The 18,312-nt window shown below is 41.1% G+C and overlaps 1 long non-coding RNA gene across 2 annotated transcripts in view; it reads right to left on the bottom strand.

The window, feature by feature from the left end:
- The window catches only part of LOC307224126, a 35,394-nt gene extending 17,837 nt beyond the window's left edge, over positions 1 to 17,557 (bottom strand). Inside the window, exons 1-3 of one of the 2 annotated variants that reach the window (XR_013842430.1) lie at positions 17,432 to 17,557; positions 14,081 to 14,191; positions 6,977 to 8,629 (exon numbers count right to left, since the gene is read on the bottom strand). This is a non-coding gene — a long non-coding RNA (uncharacterized lncRNA). Of the gene's footprint in view, positions 1 to 6,976; positions 8,630 to 14,080; positions 14,192 to 17,431 lie in introns of those variants that run through there. The other variant, XR_013842429.1, reaches the window with a different exon arrangement.
- Positions 17,558 to 18,312: the final 755 nt, after the last annotated feature.

An 18,312-nucleotide genomic window follows, 5' to 3' on the forward strand; every position in this document is an offset into this window, starting at 1 on the left:
ATGGACCTCCAGAACGAATTAAGTTCTTAACCAGAGGTACCACTGTACCCATCTTGCTTTTATCTGAACTGCTGTCTAAAATAAGACTAATAAGCAATCAGGAAGCTTCATGAACTTTGCTCAGTGTTTTTCATTAGATACTTTTGTTATACAGTAGTGTGATTTAGTGGAAGTAAAGACCAGTGAAGAAGCCAACATTATTACTAAACTAGACTGGCAGTTGAATCATACCCCAACACTGGTTGACACGGCAGCTTCCTCCACTGTATCTGAGGGAAACAGGTTAATCTAGGGGGCACAGGGCAGGCCATACTGCAGATATAGTCCTGTTCTCCAACACCAGACTGCCATTCCTCAATACTCCAACATCTGCCACCCGAGGCAGCTGTCTCACTCTACCCAGTGGTAGGGCCAGCCCTGTTGAAATTTGAGTAAGGGCAAATCTAGAACCCCGGTAGTTGTTCATTGAGTTATTCTAAATAAATGATCTTTTGCGATGAGGCTATACAATGTTTCCTAGGATTGGGTCATTAAACCAAACAGGTGTTAATCCAAAATACTATGAAAGAATGCAATAAAAACAAACTAATTGCATCATGTGTTGCTCGTTGTTGTTTGTGATCTCAAATGGTGTCTAAAAAAGGACAGCCTCTCTCCCATTCTGCCCAGGGTTATTCTGGGTTATTATTATTAATCACTGCATAGGATAAAATAGCAACTATAAAAGCAAAATAAATCACAAAAGACAAGTGCAAGGAGTCCACACAAGAAGATATGAGGCTCTAGTCCTCTCAAACTGCGGAGTTGTAATTAAATCCCTAGATACACCGAAAAGAGTAAGAAATGTGGACTTTAATTGCAGAGGCTTTTAAAGCAGAGTTTTTACTTTTAGAAAGTCACAGCATGGTACAGCTGAAGATCTTAATAGAAGGAAAGATGAAAGGTAGAGGAGTTTCAGTTTTATAACTTCTGCTTTATAAGATGCTGTGCATTAACTGTCAGCCTCCACAATTGTGCCTTTTTTTTTGTTCTGTTTTTCTTTCTGGATTAGGGTTTTTTAAAAAAAGAAAGATGGACATACCACAGTTATGCTAATCATGAGTGGAAAATATGCAGTGAAATGACAGGATAGGATTAATTTCATTTCTTTATTATATTTCAGACCCTGCCCCATGTTATCATCACCACAACCTGAGGTAGGTTAGGCTGAGAAATGGCACCTGACCTACAGTCACCCAGAGAGCATCATCATCATCATCATTATTAATTAAATTTATATACCGCTCTTCATCTGTAGATCTCTGGGTGGTTCACAACATAAAAGTACAAGATGAAAACACTACTGCAACTTGTAATCCATTGGCCCAACTGTGGCAACAAGAAATGGATGGAATGCTTTGTTGTTTGTAACAGATTCAGTTATAAAAAGGGAAAGTCTCCTCTTCGCAAATTAACACCACACAGAGCAGCTAACACAAGTTGTAAACTGTCTTACTTAAGTGGTCACTATGAAATATATCAGAAGTTTGTATGTTAGAAACATAAAGGGGGGGGGGAGCAATGACTAAATTGTTGAAGGAGTTAAGTATTCCAGCACTTTGCAGGAAAATGAACACCCATAAGAAATCCAGATCAAAATGTGCTGCCTGTCTGCTAAAAGTATTGTGTAAAAAAAGTCTCCCAAAATATAAGAGAACCATAGAAACATGGATCTCCAGTTCCACTAGGCATGACATCAGTTTCTTCCCGAAAACAACAGAATCCTTTCCATATTCTTTCTCATTGAAACAATATGCCAGCATAAAGGGGCCTCTTCTCACCAAAGCCATCGCTTGGAGCAAAATGGTAATTAAAAGCAAGCCTACCTTTCTTCTCCATCTGCCCAGCTTTGCTCTTGAAACAAACCACTTATATTTACTTGTTGTGTAAAGTGTTTTGTTTATACTGTTCAGTGTGGTTGTGTGGTGCTTTTTATCCTCTTTCTTTTACTTTGAAAGCTTAGGTAATGTTTTGGGGAAATATGTATCAAAATGGTTAAGACGCGAGTCCAAATGCCAAAAAGAAAAATATTTAGCTGCATATGAAAATCAGAAAGTTATGTTTTTCATCTCTTCCAGAGACAGGAAAAAAGAAGTCTGGCTTCACTCACTGACAGTAAGTGGGTGCAAATCCCCAAAAAAGTTAGACTCGCTTGAAATCCTACTAAGCAGAAATCTGGCATTGAGAAAGTCGTATGTGATTTCAAATATGAAATGGAAATGCACCTAACTTTCTATCCACAGGGGGCCCTGATCCAAAAGTTTCTTGGGTTCCATATTCCATATTCCAAGCCATGACTGTTACGAGTGCTTTAAATGTAGTGTTAATGAATACTCTCCATGCCTAACCCCATTGTGTAAGATGAGCATTCATCACCTGTGAGGTTCAGGAGGAAGTTGCTGCTCAACATGGTGTCAGGATCAGGAAGGAATTCAGCCCACTTCATCAAAGGCATGAAATGTTCTCCTGAATTAGAGGTTTGCAATGCAGGATAACCCTTGAATGTTCTGATGAAGTAGACTGTAGTTCACAAAAGGTTTATGTCGTAATAAATTTGTTAGATTTTAAGGTCTACAAGACTGTTTGTCGTATTTCCTTGTCGAACCTCCTTCTTGATTACCCCCTGGAAATGGTTGTATATGGTTTTTATCATTTTTGAAAATGTAAAACATAACAAAATAGGTTCATTCTCTTTTCACATTATATAAAGTACCAGCAGCCTCATTCCTTGGGTTACTAAGAAGCCTCCAAATCAGTGAAGTTTTGAAATGTGGCTAAAATCAGCGCAATCTGAAATGTCCAATTTGACATCTGGATCCAAAATAGCATTCAATTGCATCTATACATAAATGAAAACCTGCTCCAAGCATAGATGAGAACCTGCTCCTTCATCTCAGGAGCCATCATACAAAATGGGGAACAAACAACCAAGTTTCCAAAATATATAATAGATGGAGTTTTGGCTGGCTTTCTCTCTTTTATTTCCAGTTAAGAGAAATCTTATACAGCCAGGAGTGGAAATCCGAGTCACACCACGGAAACATTTTCTTTCTGTGGCCTAAATTACTTTGTCCTTCCTTCATTTTCCAAACAGATAAGTTCTGACCACCAAAAAATTGGCAGCAGAGCAAATCACGAACGGGAAACAATCCACTTTCACAGAGAAATGAAGGAAAACTGAACTGTTGCCCTTTTGCAGTATATTTAATCTTTACTAGATATTACAAATATTTAGTCAGAGAATCCTGGTGTTTAGCTGAACTGCCCATCCAAGAAAAATTAGGAGACAGTAATAGCTATGTGGTTTAATCCCACTCTATGTACTTAGCACTTAAAAAGAATTTAAAGTATTCATCATTGCACAGGAGGGGAAGGCAAGCAGGTGGGTATCTATCCATGTGTGTGTGTTTGTGTGTTCACAAAAAGGCATCTCCGAGCCATATAAAACTGCTTGTTTGATTGCAGTTACTCTGGAGATGAAAAAGAAAGAGTGCTAGGACTGAGGGAAAGAAGTGGGGGACACACACATGCAACTTGCTGCAGTGCCAGTTCCCAGGAAAGCTTTGCTGAGCTATTGGATTCTCAGGTGCTACCCTAAAACCAGACAGCATGAAGACTGATCGTTATGGACTTGTGTTGGCAAGCAGGCACCGCTCATTTATAAATAAGAACATAGTGGTCCCTCTGGCAGAACAAAACTAAAGGGAATGACAGGATGTTACTAAGGGAAAGTGGCTGGAAATAGCTACATTTTGTGAGGTTCTTGGAGCTGCTGTTTATATTTTGTAAGGGGCCTTTTTTTAAAAGCCAAAAGATAGGAAGCATGTACATCATATACACAGCATAGTGAAAACTCCTCCTGTCTAGAGTAAGAGATTAAGAGACACCCAACATCTAGCTTAGGTGTGGGCCACATTTGCACCATACTTTTAAAGCGCTAATTCACCACTCTAGTCATGGCTCCCTGTATTCCCCTCACACCCTATTCACTTTCCCTGAGTGGTTTAACAACCAATCCCTCTTGGAATAGTAACTCTGTGAGGGGAACAGGGATCTCCTAACATTTCTCAGCATCCTTAGCCAACTCCGGTTCCCAGGATCCTTTGGGGGAAGTTATGACTAAAGTGATATCATAGTGCTTTAAATGTATAGTGCAGATGGGGACCACAACTAGTCTAGATGCTGAGTGAGATGGGGGTGGCTCCTCACCTCTAATACAGCCATGGCCTGTGTCGGAATTCACAGTGCCCTGAAGGCTGACAACATTGCGCAGGAAGTGGAACAGAAAGATTCAAGTGACACCATTTTCAGCTCCCCCCTCTGCAAATTGTGGTGACAAAGTGTGTCCATTGTATACTATAAGAAATGGGCTCACATCATCGGCTATTGCAACACCAGCAAAAGCAATGGTGACTTTCATTTCTATCTTTTTTTCTTTTTCTTTTTTTAAAAACACCTTCGCATTGTGATATCTTGAATCCCCTTTCCCTTGATAAACTGGTAGCAGGAACTTGGCCAGACCAGATTCTTCAGAGATGCCAACAGAACAGCCATTTCTCAGGAGTGGGTGCTTTCGAACACTGAACTTTTGCGGAAGGGGAGGAGGCATGGGAGGTGGATGCTGATGTTCTGGCCCAAATTCAGACTTACGATACCAACATGCTGTGTCTACAACACCGGCCTGAAACGGCATCTTGTAAAAGAATTCAATAGCTTCTAAATCAGACAGATGCATATCCTGTACATATGTACCCTGCAGACACTTTTCTTTAAAGGTGTGTTTGTGCTGGATGTTGTGGGAGCTCCAAAGTCCACTTCTAAGCCACTTCTATTGCCAATCCCAATGGATTCTTCATCCATAAACAGCACTCTTGAGCTACTGGGATATTTTCTTCTTCATGAAAGTGTTCAAGTTTGTGAACAGATTGTGTCCCGCAATTCAGGCCTATGTAGCCTTGGGCTACATATTGTGAGGTAATGTTTTTTTCTACCTGCCTTGCTTCACCGTCCAGCCCTAGGTGCCTTCATAAGGGAGCTGTTTCCAGAGGAAGAGCTGTGAGGAGAGGGAGACTCTGTTTGCCATCAGCGGCTGGTTGGTTCCATCTTTGCTGCCGCACCTCCAGCCTGAGGTACCTTCAGAAGGTAGTTGCTGTAATAAGCATTATGTGGATGTGTATTTCAATAAGCTGAATAGAGTGAAGGTTATAAGGCATGGGGTGTGGAGAGAGTTTCTGTATGAACTTAAAAGTGCTTAGTTTATTTTTGGGTTTCTATTTTGTTAATGTTGTTAATATTGTTTTATATATTGCAAATTGATTTGTTAATCACATGATATGACTTTTGCTTTAACTGTGATGTTCAGCTTATTGTTTGATTGCTGCTTTGTTAACAGTGTTTAAAGAATGTAATTGTTTCACTGATTGTTAATTATTCAATATGTTTTATGCTGTATTTGTGATGTTCTATTATGTTCTATCATGTTATTGTTTGTAAGCTGCTTTGGGATTCATTTGAATAAAAAGCAGCATAGAAATATAAAAAATCAAATCAATAGTGAGCCTCACTGCTGAGGAGGAGATATAAATCTGGATCCAGCACTGGCAAATTACAGGGCCCTGGTCCCCGAGTACTGGACACACAGCAACAGTAATTTTGTACACATAGAGTTAGGCCATTTTTAAAAGCTGGATCATTGTAAACTAATTAGAATTCCTACAATTATTTTTAAAGGTAGTGTTTTTAAAGACTTAAAAAAATTCAGCTACCTGGCATATAGTTATTTTTTGCTACCATTTCCTAAAGAGCCACGATATTTTAAAAAGTTGTACATCAGTGCTATAGACAATTGTCCTTCATTGCTTTGAGAAAGGTCTATGGTACTTTTAATCATCTAATATGCTCCACTGCAGGAGAACACCCTGGAAATGCCTTTCCCCATTTCCAGGGTGTGTGTGTGTGTGTGTGTGTGTGTGTGTGTGTGTGTATGTGTTGCTGCATGTGCTGTGTGCGTATGCATTGGGTGTCAACTGAGTTACATTTCTCCCCAAGGTGTCATGGGTACTTGTCTTACCAAATTTGATAGAACTGACAAGTGTTTTCATGTAAGAGTGGGAAAAGGGGAGGGCAATGTATAACTCCCCATCACCTTGTCAAGCTGAGTGAAGGCAAACTCCAGCGTATTCCTTCACAAGTGATGAGGTGTTCCGGAGTCATTAAAAGTCATAAAGTTAGACTGCAACTATGCGCCATGCATACAAGATGAAGTCAGCCAGGGCTGTCCTCCTTGTAACAGGTGAAGGCTCCTCTTCCATACTCTTTCAACTCTCAGACTGAACCACGGGATCCGGCTGAGTTGGAGCACTTTCTTTGCAATGCACTTAGGAGTTTTCACGAGAGCTGTAAGTGTAACTTTGGCCTGGCTTTCTGCCACCTGTCTCATTAAGCAGGTATCTAAGGGCCTTTTCACACACACACACACACACACACACAGTCATTTCCCAAATATCTGACACTGCTAGCCTACTGTCATTTATTCCTGCTGCTTCTCCCTTCATAATAACATTAAGTTTCTAACTAACAATGATAAATATCCATGGAGAAAAACTGGTTTCCTCTTGCTTGTGATGGCCTTCTCTTCTCATTTCTCCAAGGTAAGGAACATAGTTTTATTTTTGCAGTGATGAAAGGGCCTAACAAAGGCAAAGCAAAACTTTCAGAGTGCTCAGGCATTAGTGGGCCATACTAATGTAGACTTATATGAAGAACAATGCAACCCTGCTCATGTCTGTTCAGAAGTAATAATAATAATAATAATAATAATAATAATAATAATAATAATAATTTATTATTTGTACCCCGCCCATCTGGCTGGGTTTCCCCAGCCACTCTGGGTGGCTTCCAACAAAGATTAAAAATACATCAAAATAAGTAAGTTCAGTGGGATTTAGTCTCAGTTAAACAGGTGTAGGGTTGCAGTCAAAATGCAGTTTGACTTCGTTGACTTCACACTGCATGCTTAAAGGCCACGCCTATTTAACTGATAGCTTCCTATAAATATTGCTTGGGAATTCTAGGAAACAAACAAACAAAATGAGTGCAGTTTTAAAATCAGGGCAGTTTTGAAAGGTTTATTCTGCCATCTTGTTTTAAAACAGTGTCAGGTTGCATCCAAACACAGGGAAACCTGTTCCTTGATCTCAGGAACCATCATGAAAAGTCTAGTTACAGTATCTTAAAAGGTTTCCAAATGCCAAACAAACAGGTCAACAACTTTCCTAAAATATATATTAGATTTTTGTACAATGTATTTTTGGCACTTTCTTCACAAACTGATTTAGCAACAGCAATGGTGATGGTGATAATAGCCATGGATTCAAGAATATGCAACCAACTGATGTACTAAGGGGCATAAGAGGTGCGTCCTGTTTCACTGCATGAGGTGAGATGGGAAGTGGAACCCTGCTCTTACATGCCATCTGCTGTGCTACCACCGCCACTGGCACTGCTGCCACATCTCTTGCCATGCAACTTCCGCTGCTGGGGGAGAAGCAGCACAGGCATCAGTGCCAATTTATGATCTTGCTGAAATCTAGTGAAATCTCTTGTGCTCTGTGAGATTTCTCCGGAAATTGGTGGCAGAAGTGGCAAGGCACTCACAGGGGCACCACCTCGGGGGCTTCCGCCAACTGAGATGGCTGCTTCACTCCGCTTCATGAGTGGGCTGGCCCTGCTAAGGCCTGTTTCTCATGACATTTGCAATTGCAAGAGACTAATGACTTCTAACTTGTGGCTACCAAGTTGCATGCGTTTAGAGCTAAGGTAGAGAGAAAGCAGTGCACTGCTTTAGAAATCACAAATTGTTTATCTGTCTGCCTGCTTAATTTGCATTAGTAGGGTTTTTTTAAAGCCCTCTTTGTTTAGTTTTACAAATTATTAATTTTGTGTCGTGTTAAGGCTGAAAGCAGCAATTCACTGATTAAATCAGTGTGGTGGTATTTTGTGCAGCAGTTTTAACATTTGAAATCAATAAACCACACCATTTGGCACAGTCCTCAGGGCTTTTGGTGCCAGGGTGGAGATTTTCCCTGCATTTTGGAGCAACCATGTGAATTCCAGCTGTTCTCCATCACCTCAGTCATATGGAAGTTATTTGTAGCAGGTTCCCCGTGGTGGCAGAATTGTATGGAGCCTTTAGTCCTTGGAACAAGAAGAAACCTGCTGGATCAAATAGAAGACAAATATAGCCCTACATCCTCTTCTCAGAGTGGCCAAGCAGATGCCCATGGGAAGGTTGCAAGCTGGACTTGAGCACAAACTGCATTCTCCCCCCTTCTGATTCCCAGGGTCTGGTATTCAGAAGCATACTTCTTTTGACAGTGGAGGTGTAACACAGCTACGTATATTATGGATAGTATCCACTGATAGCTTTCTCTTCCATGAATTTGTCTAATCCTCTTTTAAAGCCATCCAAGTTACTGGTCATTATGCTATCCCAAGGGAGCAAATTATTCCGTAGTTTAACTACGTGCTATTTGAAGTACTTTCCTTTGTCTGTACTGAGTCATCCGACATTCAGCTTCATTGGACGACCCTGAGAATGAGAGCATAATGAATGATGGTTATTTAATTGAATGTCTGTCTCTGGTAGCTTATCCTGCATCATCATCATGCCTGGGTGAGTTTTCAACCTCTTGATGATATCTTAGATCACAGAAAAACATGCGACAAGCATTGACCAAAAAAAACCCCTTAGCTGTGATGGATTGAAAATACTGTGTGAAAAATTGTGTGAAATGTGTGATAGACAACATTGGCACTCTTCTAGAAAAATAGCTTCATTCCCACTGTTGCCTTTTGAGGCATATGGCACATGTGCATGGTGTCATCATGCATAAACAGGAAATTAAAATAGTAATGCCAGCACAAGTTGTGAATAAGTCAGAACACATTTAAAAGAAAGTCCCATTTATTCAGCATGTGTTCCGCCAGTAAGTGTGATTGGGATCATGGTTCAAATCCATTTGAAATCATGATTCAAAATCAATAGCATGTATAGTCCCTCTGGCAGGGGGTTCAACATCATTGCAAGCTACTTTGTGTTTGCACAAAGTCGGTCCTTGGTTCCCATATCTAGTGTGAGGAGGGAGGTGCATGTTGTGTTTCTTGGCAGTCCTCACTCCTGAGACAGAGCTGCTTTTATTTATAGGAGGTGCAAAGCCACTGCTTCCCTTGATGCTCTGTTGAAAAATGCAGGCAGCCGTTTATTTTAAGCCACATCCAAGATAACAAAGTGACATTATCAACAGTGCCACCACAGGGCAGCTGCATTTATTTATTTATTCAATGGGCGAAAGTGTTACAGAGATGCAGTGAACCCTCTTGAAAAGCTAGCAGTGCATAAGTGGCCCAGTAATAGAATTACATGCAACTGTCTTCTTTGCACACTCTTGGCCCATGGAAGTGCTGCTGACAATACTTTAGTCTCACAGATCTTGACATAACTGCACCAGTGTATATGTCTCTGCTTGCTATAGTTGGTGTTTTATCTCTTTATATAGTACCAACAGGGGACAGCAGTGCAGTTGTAGAGCACATCCATCAAGTGCAGAAGATTCCTCCAGCTGAACGTCAGAGACCTCCAGGTCCTGGACTACTGTTGCCTGTTAGACAGACAAGTTCTGGGCCAGAAAAACCAAACATCTGATTCGGTGTAAGGCAATTTCACATACTCAATTTGCACATTAGAAAGTCATTCCTTCATCAGTTCTGCTACTGCCATGCTAAAGGTAAAGGTAAAGGTACCCCTGACCGTTAGGTCCAGTCGCAGACGACTCTGGGGTTGCACACTCATCTCGCTCTATAGGCTGAGGGAGCTGGCATTTGTCCGCAGACAGCTTCCAGGTCATGTGGGCAGCATGACTAAGCTGCTTCTGGCGAACCAGAGCAGTGCACGAAACACTGTTTACCTTCCTGCTGGAGCGGTACCTATTTATCTACTTGCACTTGATGTGCTTTTGAACTGCTCGGTGGGCAGGAGCTGGGACCGAGCAACGGGAGCTCACCCCATTGCGGGGATTTGAACTGCCGACCTTCTGATCAGCAAGCCCTAGGCTCTGTGGTTTATACCACAGCGCCATCCACACCCCTGCCATGCTACCAGGGCATAAATCAAGCTTTGACTAATTACATGTGAGCCCAGGTTTGTGGTTTGTCTCACTCCAAACAAACCACAAACTCACTGTTACCAAGTTTTGCTTCCATTCGTGCTTTGTGCGAAATTTTACCCTTGTGCACTAGGCTAATTTCTACACCCTTGTGTGAATTAATTGAAACAAAACATGTTTTTTTATCTTACTTGTAATTCTGTACTCAAAGCAAACACAAAAAGTCAGTTTGATCATTTTTTATCTTTTAATGATGCAATCGTTATGTCAGCAGCTACTGTATTGCATCAGATTGTAGAATACTGTCTGACCGCCGTAGTGTATGATGCAATCATTACATCAGCAGTTACAGTATTTCATCAGCTTTTGATTCGACCGCCGTTCGAGATGGATGTGACACCTAGGAAATGTATGAAGATTGTAACTCTGCACAAACACACAGCTAAGACGTATCGAGAGATTGCTTCAGTGGTTGGTGTGAGTTTAGCAACTGTCAGCCGTGTTACCAAACTGAAGCAGGAAACCGGATGGGTTTCTCCTAAACGTAAAGGAAAGTGTGGTCGTAAGAAGAAAACAACTCCTAGAGATGACGCTTTCTTGCTTTGACAAAGCAAAAAGGATCCCCGCAAGACGAGTGACACATTGAATACGGATTTGAAGGAGAAAGGAATCCAAATCAGTTCCTCTACAGTTTGCAGGCTCCTTATTGCCGTCAGATGAAAAGCCAGAGACCTGTCAATAAACAGCTTTTAACCAAAAAAATGAAATAAAAGTGGTATAAATGGGCAAAAAAGTACAAGGCATGGACGAAAGACCAGTGGAGAAAAAAATTTGTGGGCTACATGCAAAAGCTGCCTCTGTGCTGTAGACTATACAACTATGGAGAAGCTCATTCAGGCGCTGATTCAAGTGTGGTACAGGGATCCAAAAATCAACAGTGAATGTTTGAAACTAGTAGACTCCATACCAAACCATGTTCAAATGGTACTTAAAAATAGCGGAGGTCATATCCGTTACTAATGTACGTATATGTGAGTTTTGTACATGTACATGTTAGTTTTGTACAATAAACTACTAAATTCATTGTTTGTTTCAATTAATTTGCACAAGGCTGTATATGCACCTCTTTCTGTCCTCCATCCAGACAAGCAGAGTTCAAGGATACATTCCAGCCAGGCAAAAATATTTGATGTGTGAGGCAGGACCAGTGAGAGGTGTGGCTTGGGAACACTACTGACCAGATACAGAGGCCTGGAAGGCCACATTCAGCCCCTGGGTCTGAAGTTACCTATTCTCATTTTAAATAAATAATGTTTAGACATACTGCGGTACAAATTTGGAATTTTAGGTCACTTTAAGCAGCAGTGTTGTACTGCACATTTCCAAAGCTGTCTTCTGCCATTCTGTGGGACATTGCAAGAGTTCCTAGTGTTACACCTAAGAAGAGATCGCATGCTGCTCCTATAGCACCCCTAAAAATATTAGTACCCCATGAGGCAACTTCAGTGATGTGTATTAGGCCACCAACATTGGTATTAATACAAATATTTGCTTCTGGTGATTCACTTACCTTCATCCAATATTTACCCCTAAGGAATGTTTTCCAGCTTAGACTATGAGCCTTTGCTGTTGATTTAGGAACCAGATTCAATTAGGAGCCCTGCTTAAAAAGCAGTCAAGCAGCAGCAGCAATGCAATAAAGGGGGGAAAGGCTGTAAAGAACGCTTCTGAGAAAAGTGTAAAAAAATACTGTAGAATCACAAGAACAGAATGTACGACATGTAGGCAAGTTGGATGTGAAAGTTTAAAAGGCACCCAAAGTCCTTTCTCTTCATGACACTTAAATTGCAAAAGCCATCTGGTCTTGAATTACATTGACCACATAAGGACAGATTATTTATTTTTGCTGCAGACTAATTGTACAACTGAGGGCTCATCCACACTTCTGTTTGTACCATGATTCTAAGCACAGGTCTGTGATAGCTAGGCACGGGTCTGAAAGTGGGGGGTGGGGGTGGGGTTTGGTTCCACCACCTTCCCCAGGAAAAACTGTATAATCCTGATCCAATTCATCACAACGGGAAAGAAAATGGTATTTTAAATGGCTGTATCCATTTGTCTGCGGTGGCCCAGGATCTATATCCTGCAAAGGAAAATTCATGGTTCTCATGAAAACATACCTCCAACATTTCTCCGATGAAAAATAGGGATGTCCTACCATACCTTCCAACAGTTCTCTGATGAAAATAGGGACGTCCAAAGGAAAAGTGGGACATTTCATTTGAGAACCAGCCTCTATCAAACTTTTTTTGGATAATGTACATATTCTCGTCACTCCCATCCAGGAATACCAGCAAGATTTCCTGGGCCCAGAACACTGTATGTGAGTTGACATCCAGCAGCATCAAGACAGCCTCAGGTTTCCCATCCATGGCTTACAGTGTCTGTAACTGTTGTGATTTCACCCAGTTTGAACACTAAAGAACATATGAACTGAAATGATTAAGTGGAGAGCTCATCTCTACTCTATTTCTTACTCATTTAAATAGAAGACTGCTTTCCTCCACCACCATTTTCCCATTTTCCTTTGGTAAAAGGAGCCTGAAGAAGCATCACTTCACGAGTTGCATCTTCAACAGTGGTGAACGGCAAATTATATCTGAAAACAAAGTTTATCATAATTGGGGCACTTGCAAAGTCTTTTGCTGCTGCTGAATGCTATATGGGCCCAAGGGGTATTGCATGTAGTACAAGAGTAGCAACTCGTAGTCATTAGCAGTGTTGGAGGGGGCTGATAGCTATCCTGTCATTAAAAGAATTATTGTAATTTTAACTGCAGCGTGACAGTCTTTTTTTTATAAAAAAAAAACCCTTGTCGTTGAATGATGAGCAAATCCCATCATGTTTCATTACTGTAAGGGCTGGTGTTCAAAACACTGGACCTTACTGTAGTCTGGTTCATCCTTATCACAGAAGATAGCCAATCCAGGCAATCTATCAAACCCTACCATAGATTGTTGGATTGGTTCCTTTGTTCTTCAAGGTTTTCCTTTAATTCCTGCAATCTTTTTTTTTTTTAACATGGCCTTTTGGAAATTTCACCTGTGTTCAGTAAGTAGCTTCCTAAAGACCTTGAGGCTATCTACCCTTTCCCTCTTTCAAGAATCTCTTCAGCCAACTAGCCCTCATGCAGGACTGACCCAAGACCTTCTGCTGCCTGAGGCAAACCAGAAAATGGCGTCTTCTGCCATGCCCTGTATGTCTCACTCCTACAAAACAGCAACAACAGACATTTGCCTAGCTGGGAGCTGGGGAGGCCCTTTCGTAGCTCTTTGCAGAAGCCTGAGAGGTTTTGGAAGATGGAGGTGCTGAGCGACATCCACAAAGGTGGCTACTTCAATGCTCCCCTCTGGTTTTCCACAGAATCTGAACAAGGGGAACAGCATTTTACCCCTCTCCTCCCCAATAATAATAGATAAAGGGCTGGTATGTGGCTGGACTTCACAGCTCAGATAAAAAATGTTCCACTCTATTACAAACTGAACAGTCCCTATGCCCGCAGGGGAAAAGGAGAAGCATCCATGAGAGAGGTGGCTGATGGGTTTGCGTGCCTGTTCAGTGGGCTGCAGCTTCCTCTTTGGCGCATCGTGGGTGTTTTTTTTAAACGATTTCATGTAATTGCTTAATAGATAAATTCACTTGAATGTTTTAACTTACAACTTCTAGTGAATCTTATAGTCTTTTTTTTTTTTTAAGAAAAAAAAAAACCTTAAAGTTAAATGAGTATCAGCAGGAATGAATCTGGCATTTCCATCAAGCAAGGAAGCCAGCCAGCCAAATTCTTTTAAAAACACAGTGGCAAGAATAGATGTTGCTACCTCTTTGAAGTGGGGATAGTCATTATTCTTCTTCCCCATTGTTCATCAGCGCTGACCAGATTTCAAGCTGCTTGGGATGTTAAATGGTTTCAATATATGGGTCTGTATCACCTGTATAGTTGAAAACAAGAAAAACGCTTGACAGATATTCATAATGATTGCAATTAAAAGGAAAGCAACCCAGTTTCTGATTAATTTGGAAACCAGGAAAAAGCTCGAAAAGATCTGCATATCATGATAAAAAGGTCATAGCAGGAAGGATTGCAGTGACTGGGTTGAAATGATTAGTTTAATCTACAAGCAGTTTGTAGCAGATTTGGGAAAGAACAGAATGTCCCTTGAAAAGGTTTGTGTAGCAAATGGAGTTCTGTTCTGAAGTTCAAGGTACAGCAAACTAAAATGGCCTCTGTAAGAATAGTTTCCTTTGGAGGACAGAGAAAACATCAGAGATGTATTGTGTTTTTACAAAATAAGAAGACGAAGAAGAAGGCTGTACATGAACTCAAGTTATCATCATGTTGATCCCAACCTAAACAAGTATCTATGCATACAAGAATCCAATACTGCTCCAACAAATCTTTTACTTATCATTGTAGCTACTGAGTCAGAAGAACCAGATATCTTCACTTCTCATCCTTTCAGCTGAAGGCAGGTGTGAGTTTAAGCCTCCTAATTGGTTGATTTTCAGCATTTGTATGCCATCCCATAACACAAAGTTTTCTGGGTGGCTTCCAACACATGGATATACATGGCTCCAGACTGAAGAAATTCCCTTGGATGGTCTGGAAGGAATCCTGGAGTTTCTGGGGATCCCAGCAACACCCCGCCCAAACTTTTGCTTCCTTGCAGGACAATAATTCCTGAATACAACTGTTGGCCTGAATCCAGAGGTCTCCTACTGTATATCAATTTGAATTTCTTCAATCCTAGGTGCTCAAAAGTTCAACAAGAAAATGCTATCTACTTAAGCTCTTTCCCCCCCTCTTTAAATAATTTTGAAATGATCAGCAAGTGTTGTATTCATGATTACAGAGGACAACACTGGGGACGCTTGCTATGTAACAAGACACATTCAAAATTGCCAAGTTATCCTCAGCCTGCCAAAGTACATGGCTGTGCTAGCATGGAGATAGTCCAAGGTTAGACATCAAGGAGTAAAAGTTTAATGGCCTACATGGCAGAGGCAGGTTGCAATGAAGGGAACTTTCCCTCCCTGAGCATTGTTCTCCAAATCCTGATCCAGAGACTTACAGCTGATATTTACATAAAACCAGATATATTAATTGCAATCACACCATTGTTTTGTTTGAGCATGGTAGCATTATATATACCAGTCTTTTTACAACTAGTTAAAAGAAAAATGGACATTTCATCCATTTTTCTTATTCTATATTAGCTTTCTTACCCTCTCCTCCAATGTCCTACTTCTCAGTCATCTGTGTCTCCTCAGTTGTTGTTGGGAGCAAGAAGAGCACAAGGTGGCCAATTTTCCAGTTCAGGAAGGATCATAAGTGGTGTCTTGTGCAACTTGTTAGACAACCAGTGCTTTGACATAACAGCTGCTTCTATGGAAGACAATTCTCTGCTTGTGTAAGTGAGATGTTTGAAGTTGTTTTCCAGGAAACCAACCAGCAGTTTTCACAGCCTGTTTTAAAGTGTTCTATTTTCACATTTCTTAATACTTTTTCTTTTCTACAAACCTCTTGTAGAATCTTATTTTCATAGCAAGTTTCCAGCTTAAACCAGTTCCTAAGTAGCAGAACAACTGACCCAGACTCTCCACTATACAACCCCATGGGCTGGAAACCACCATCACAAACAAACAACAGCAACAACAACAACTTCATTTACATGGTTAAACCACAGAGCCTAGGACTTGCTGATCAGAAGGTTGGTGGTTCGAATCCCTGCGACGGGGTGAGCTCCCGTTGCTTGGTCCCTGCTCCTGCCAACCTAGCAGTTCGAAAGCACATCAAAGTGCAAGTAGATAAATAGGTACCGCTCCGGCGGGAAGGTAAACGACATTTCCGTGCGCTGCTCTGGTTTGCCAGAAGTGGCTTAGTCATGCTGGCCACATGACCCGGAAGCTGTACGCCGGCTCCCATGGCCAATAAAGCGAGATTAGTGCCGCAACCCCAGAGTCAGCCACAACTGGTCAGGGGTCTCTTTACCTTTAAATCCCAAAATAGGCTTTTTGACTTCCAGGAAATGAAATCATGTTACTGATGCACTGTTGTTAAATTCAAAAGCCTTTCAAGTTGCTTCCATTCTGTTTGCTTGTACAATAATACTTTGCATCGTCTTAATCTGTATTTTAATTGTATGTATCTGGTGAACTACCCAGAGAACTTATATTATGGGCAGCTATATAAATTAAGAAAATAAAGCAAGAATTGAAATGAACAAGAATCTCAGGCCCTTCTGCAAAAAGTGACATGTGTTAAGAAAGAATGAGAGGCAACTTAATATTAAGAAAGGTGAGCTGATACAGAAATTTCTAAAGCTGTTTAGGATTTTGTGTAGGGTAAAAGAAGACCTGGATAATTATATATTAGTAGTAACCTACTGTTATTTTCTGTTCACCTATACTGTGGCTATTTGAAACAACCTACATGTGATGTTAAATGTTTTGTCTTATGCTAAATACTGAAAGCTATGTTTGCCCTTGCATACCTGTTTTACTTTCTAAATTTAGCTCTAAAATTGCACCACCCAAAGGTGCCAATGGCAGCTTTCCTCTCATGCCTAACAGCCACATCCAGTTGAGGAATGTGGCAAGTGATTGACTTTTGTTGCAATACAATCAAATTGCAGCCTATTCATCCTACTGTAGAATAAAATGGCCTTTGTGAAGGATTTTCTGGTTTAATTTTTGAAACAGTGGGGCATATTAGACGCACTCTTTCTTGGAATATTATACAACAAATATTGTACAGCAGAGCTGCTGTTGGAATATTTTTCAATACTGAAAGTTAATGATGGATTTCCTCCCCCTATTATTGGTACAGTATAATTAGTAACTGGAGTCAGAGAGAAGAAAAGGGATTTAATGTCAAGAATGCTGGTGCCAACTGATTTATAATAGTCCAGAGCCTGGCATGTTGCATTAGTTTCTACTTTTAATGATGCCCAGCAAAGTTTGTAGAACTATTGAGTAGATTCTTATAAGCACCCAAAACAGGCTCCCCCCCAACCCTTCCCCACCCTCAAAGAACAATTGAAATTGTTGCAACATGAGAAAAGCCATAACGGATTTAAATGATGTCTCGAGGCAATTGCACCATACAACTTTAAAAGAGGAATTGGCTAATTTGCCTATTAGTTCCAATGAAGAATGTCCTTTATGAGTACCTGTCTCTGTACGTCTTGTTCTTTCTCAAGCCCTTGCTGGCAAATTTGATCGGGTGTCTATGCCCACAGACTTTAAATTAAAGGACTTCTGGATCTGCCTCTGCAGCTGTCGCAGCGGTTCCTTTCATTGCCAATGGAAACTGCTGAATTCCTCGAAGGAGCACAGAGAGCAGCCCCAGAGTGACCACACACATTTCTTGACCAAAAATGGTCACTGCAGGAATGTTCTTCGTTCATTGATTGTTTTCACTCTCTGTGTGTTGCAACAGGCATTCTGATAGGAACACCATATGCAGGGTAAGTGGGATACAACATAATAAAATGCTGAGGTCCGATATACATATAGAGGTTCCTGCCATGTCAATGGCACAGACATTCAGATCACTGTCAGCCTTGCAGATCTGCAATAGAAGTGGGGTACCCTTCTCAGCTTTAGGACATCATTTCCTTCTGGCCAACCTTCCAGGGTTCAGATGCCAGTGGTGGGTGGGGCCTGGAACAAAAGTGGGTGGAGCAATGAATGTCAAGTTTACCTTCGTACAGTAGGCTAGTTTCAACACACACACACACCTCTGCATGCTCCATCCAGGGAAGTAAGATGCAACCTTGCCAGGTGAAATATACTCGGAGTCAAGTGTGGATTTCATGCTCTTTATTCAGCTCATAGTAGTGAGGAATGAAAGTTTCCCCAAAATATCTGCTTTATATACATTATTTACACAATGGGCCGCACGTGATTGGCTAATTCCGGGATTCTCCTTAGGCCAATCAGGTTGCGGATTCACTTCCACCTGGAGCTGGACTGGGTGGCTCCTGTGGACCAATCATACTGCTGCATTGTTCTAGGACCAATCAGACTGCTGTATTCTGAATCCTATTGT

Source organism: Podarcis cretensis, assembly GCF_951804945.1.
Source record: "Podarcis cretensis genome assembly, chromosome: 9".
Taxonomy (NCBI): domain Eukaryota; kingdom Metazoa; phylum Chordata; class Lepidosauria; order Squamata; family Lacertidae; genus Podarcis; species Podarcis cretensis.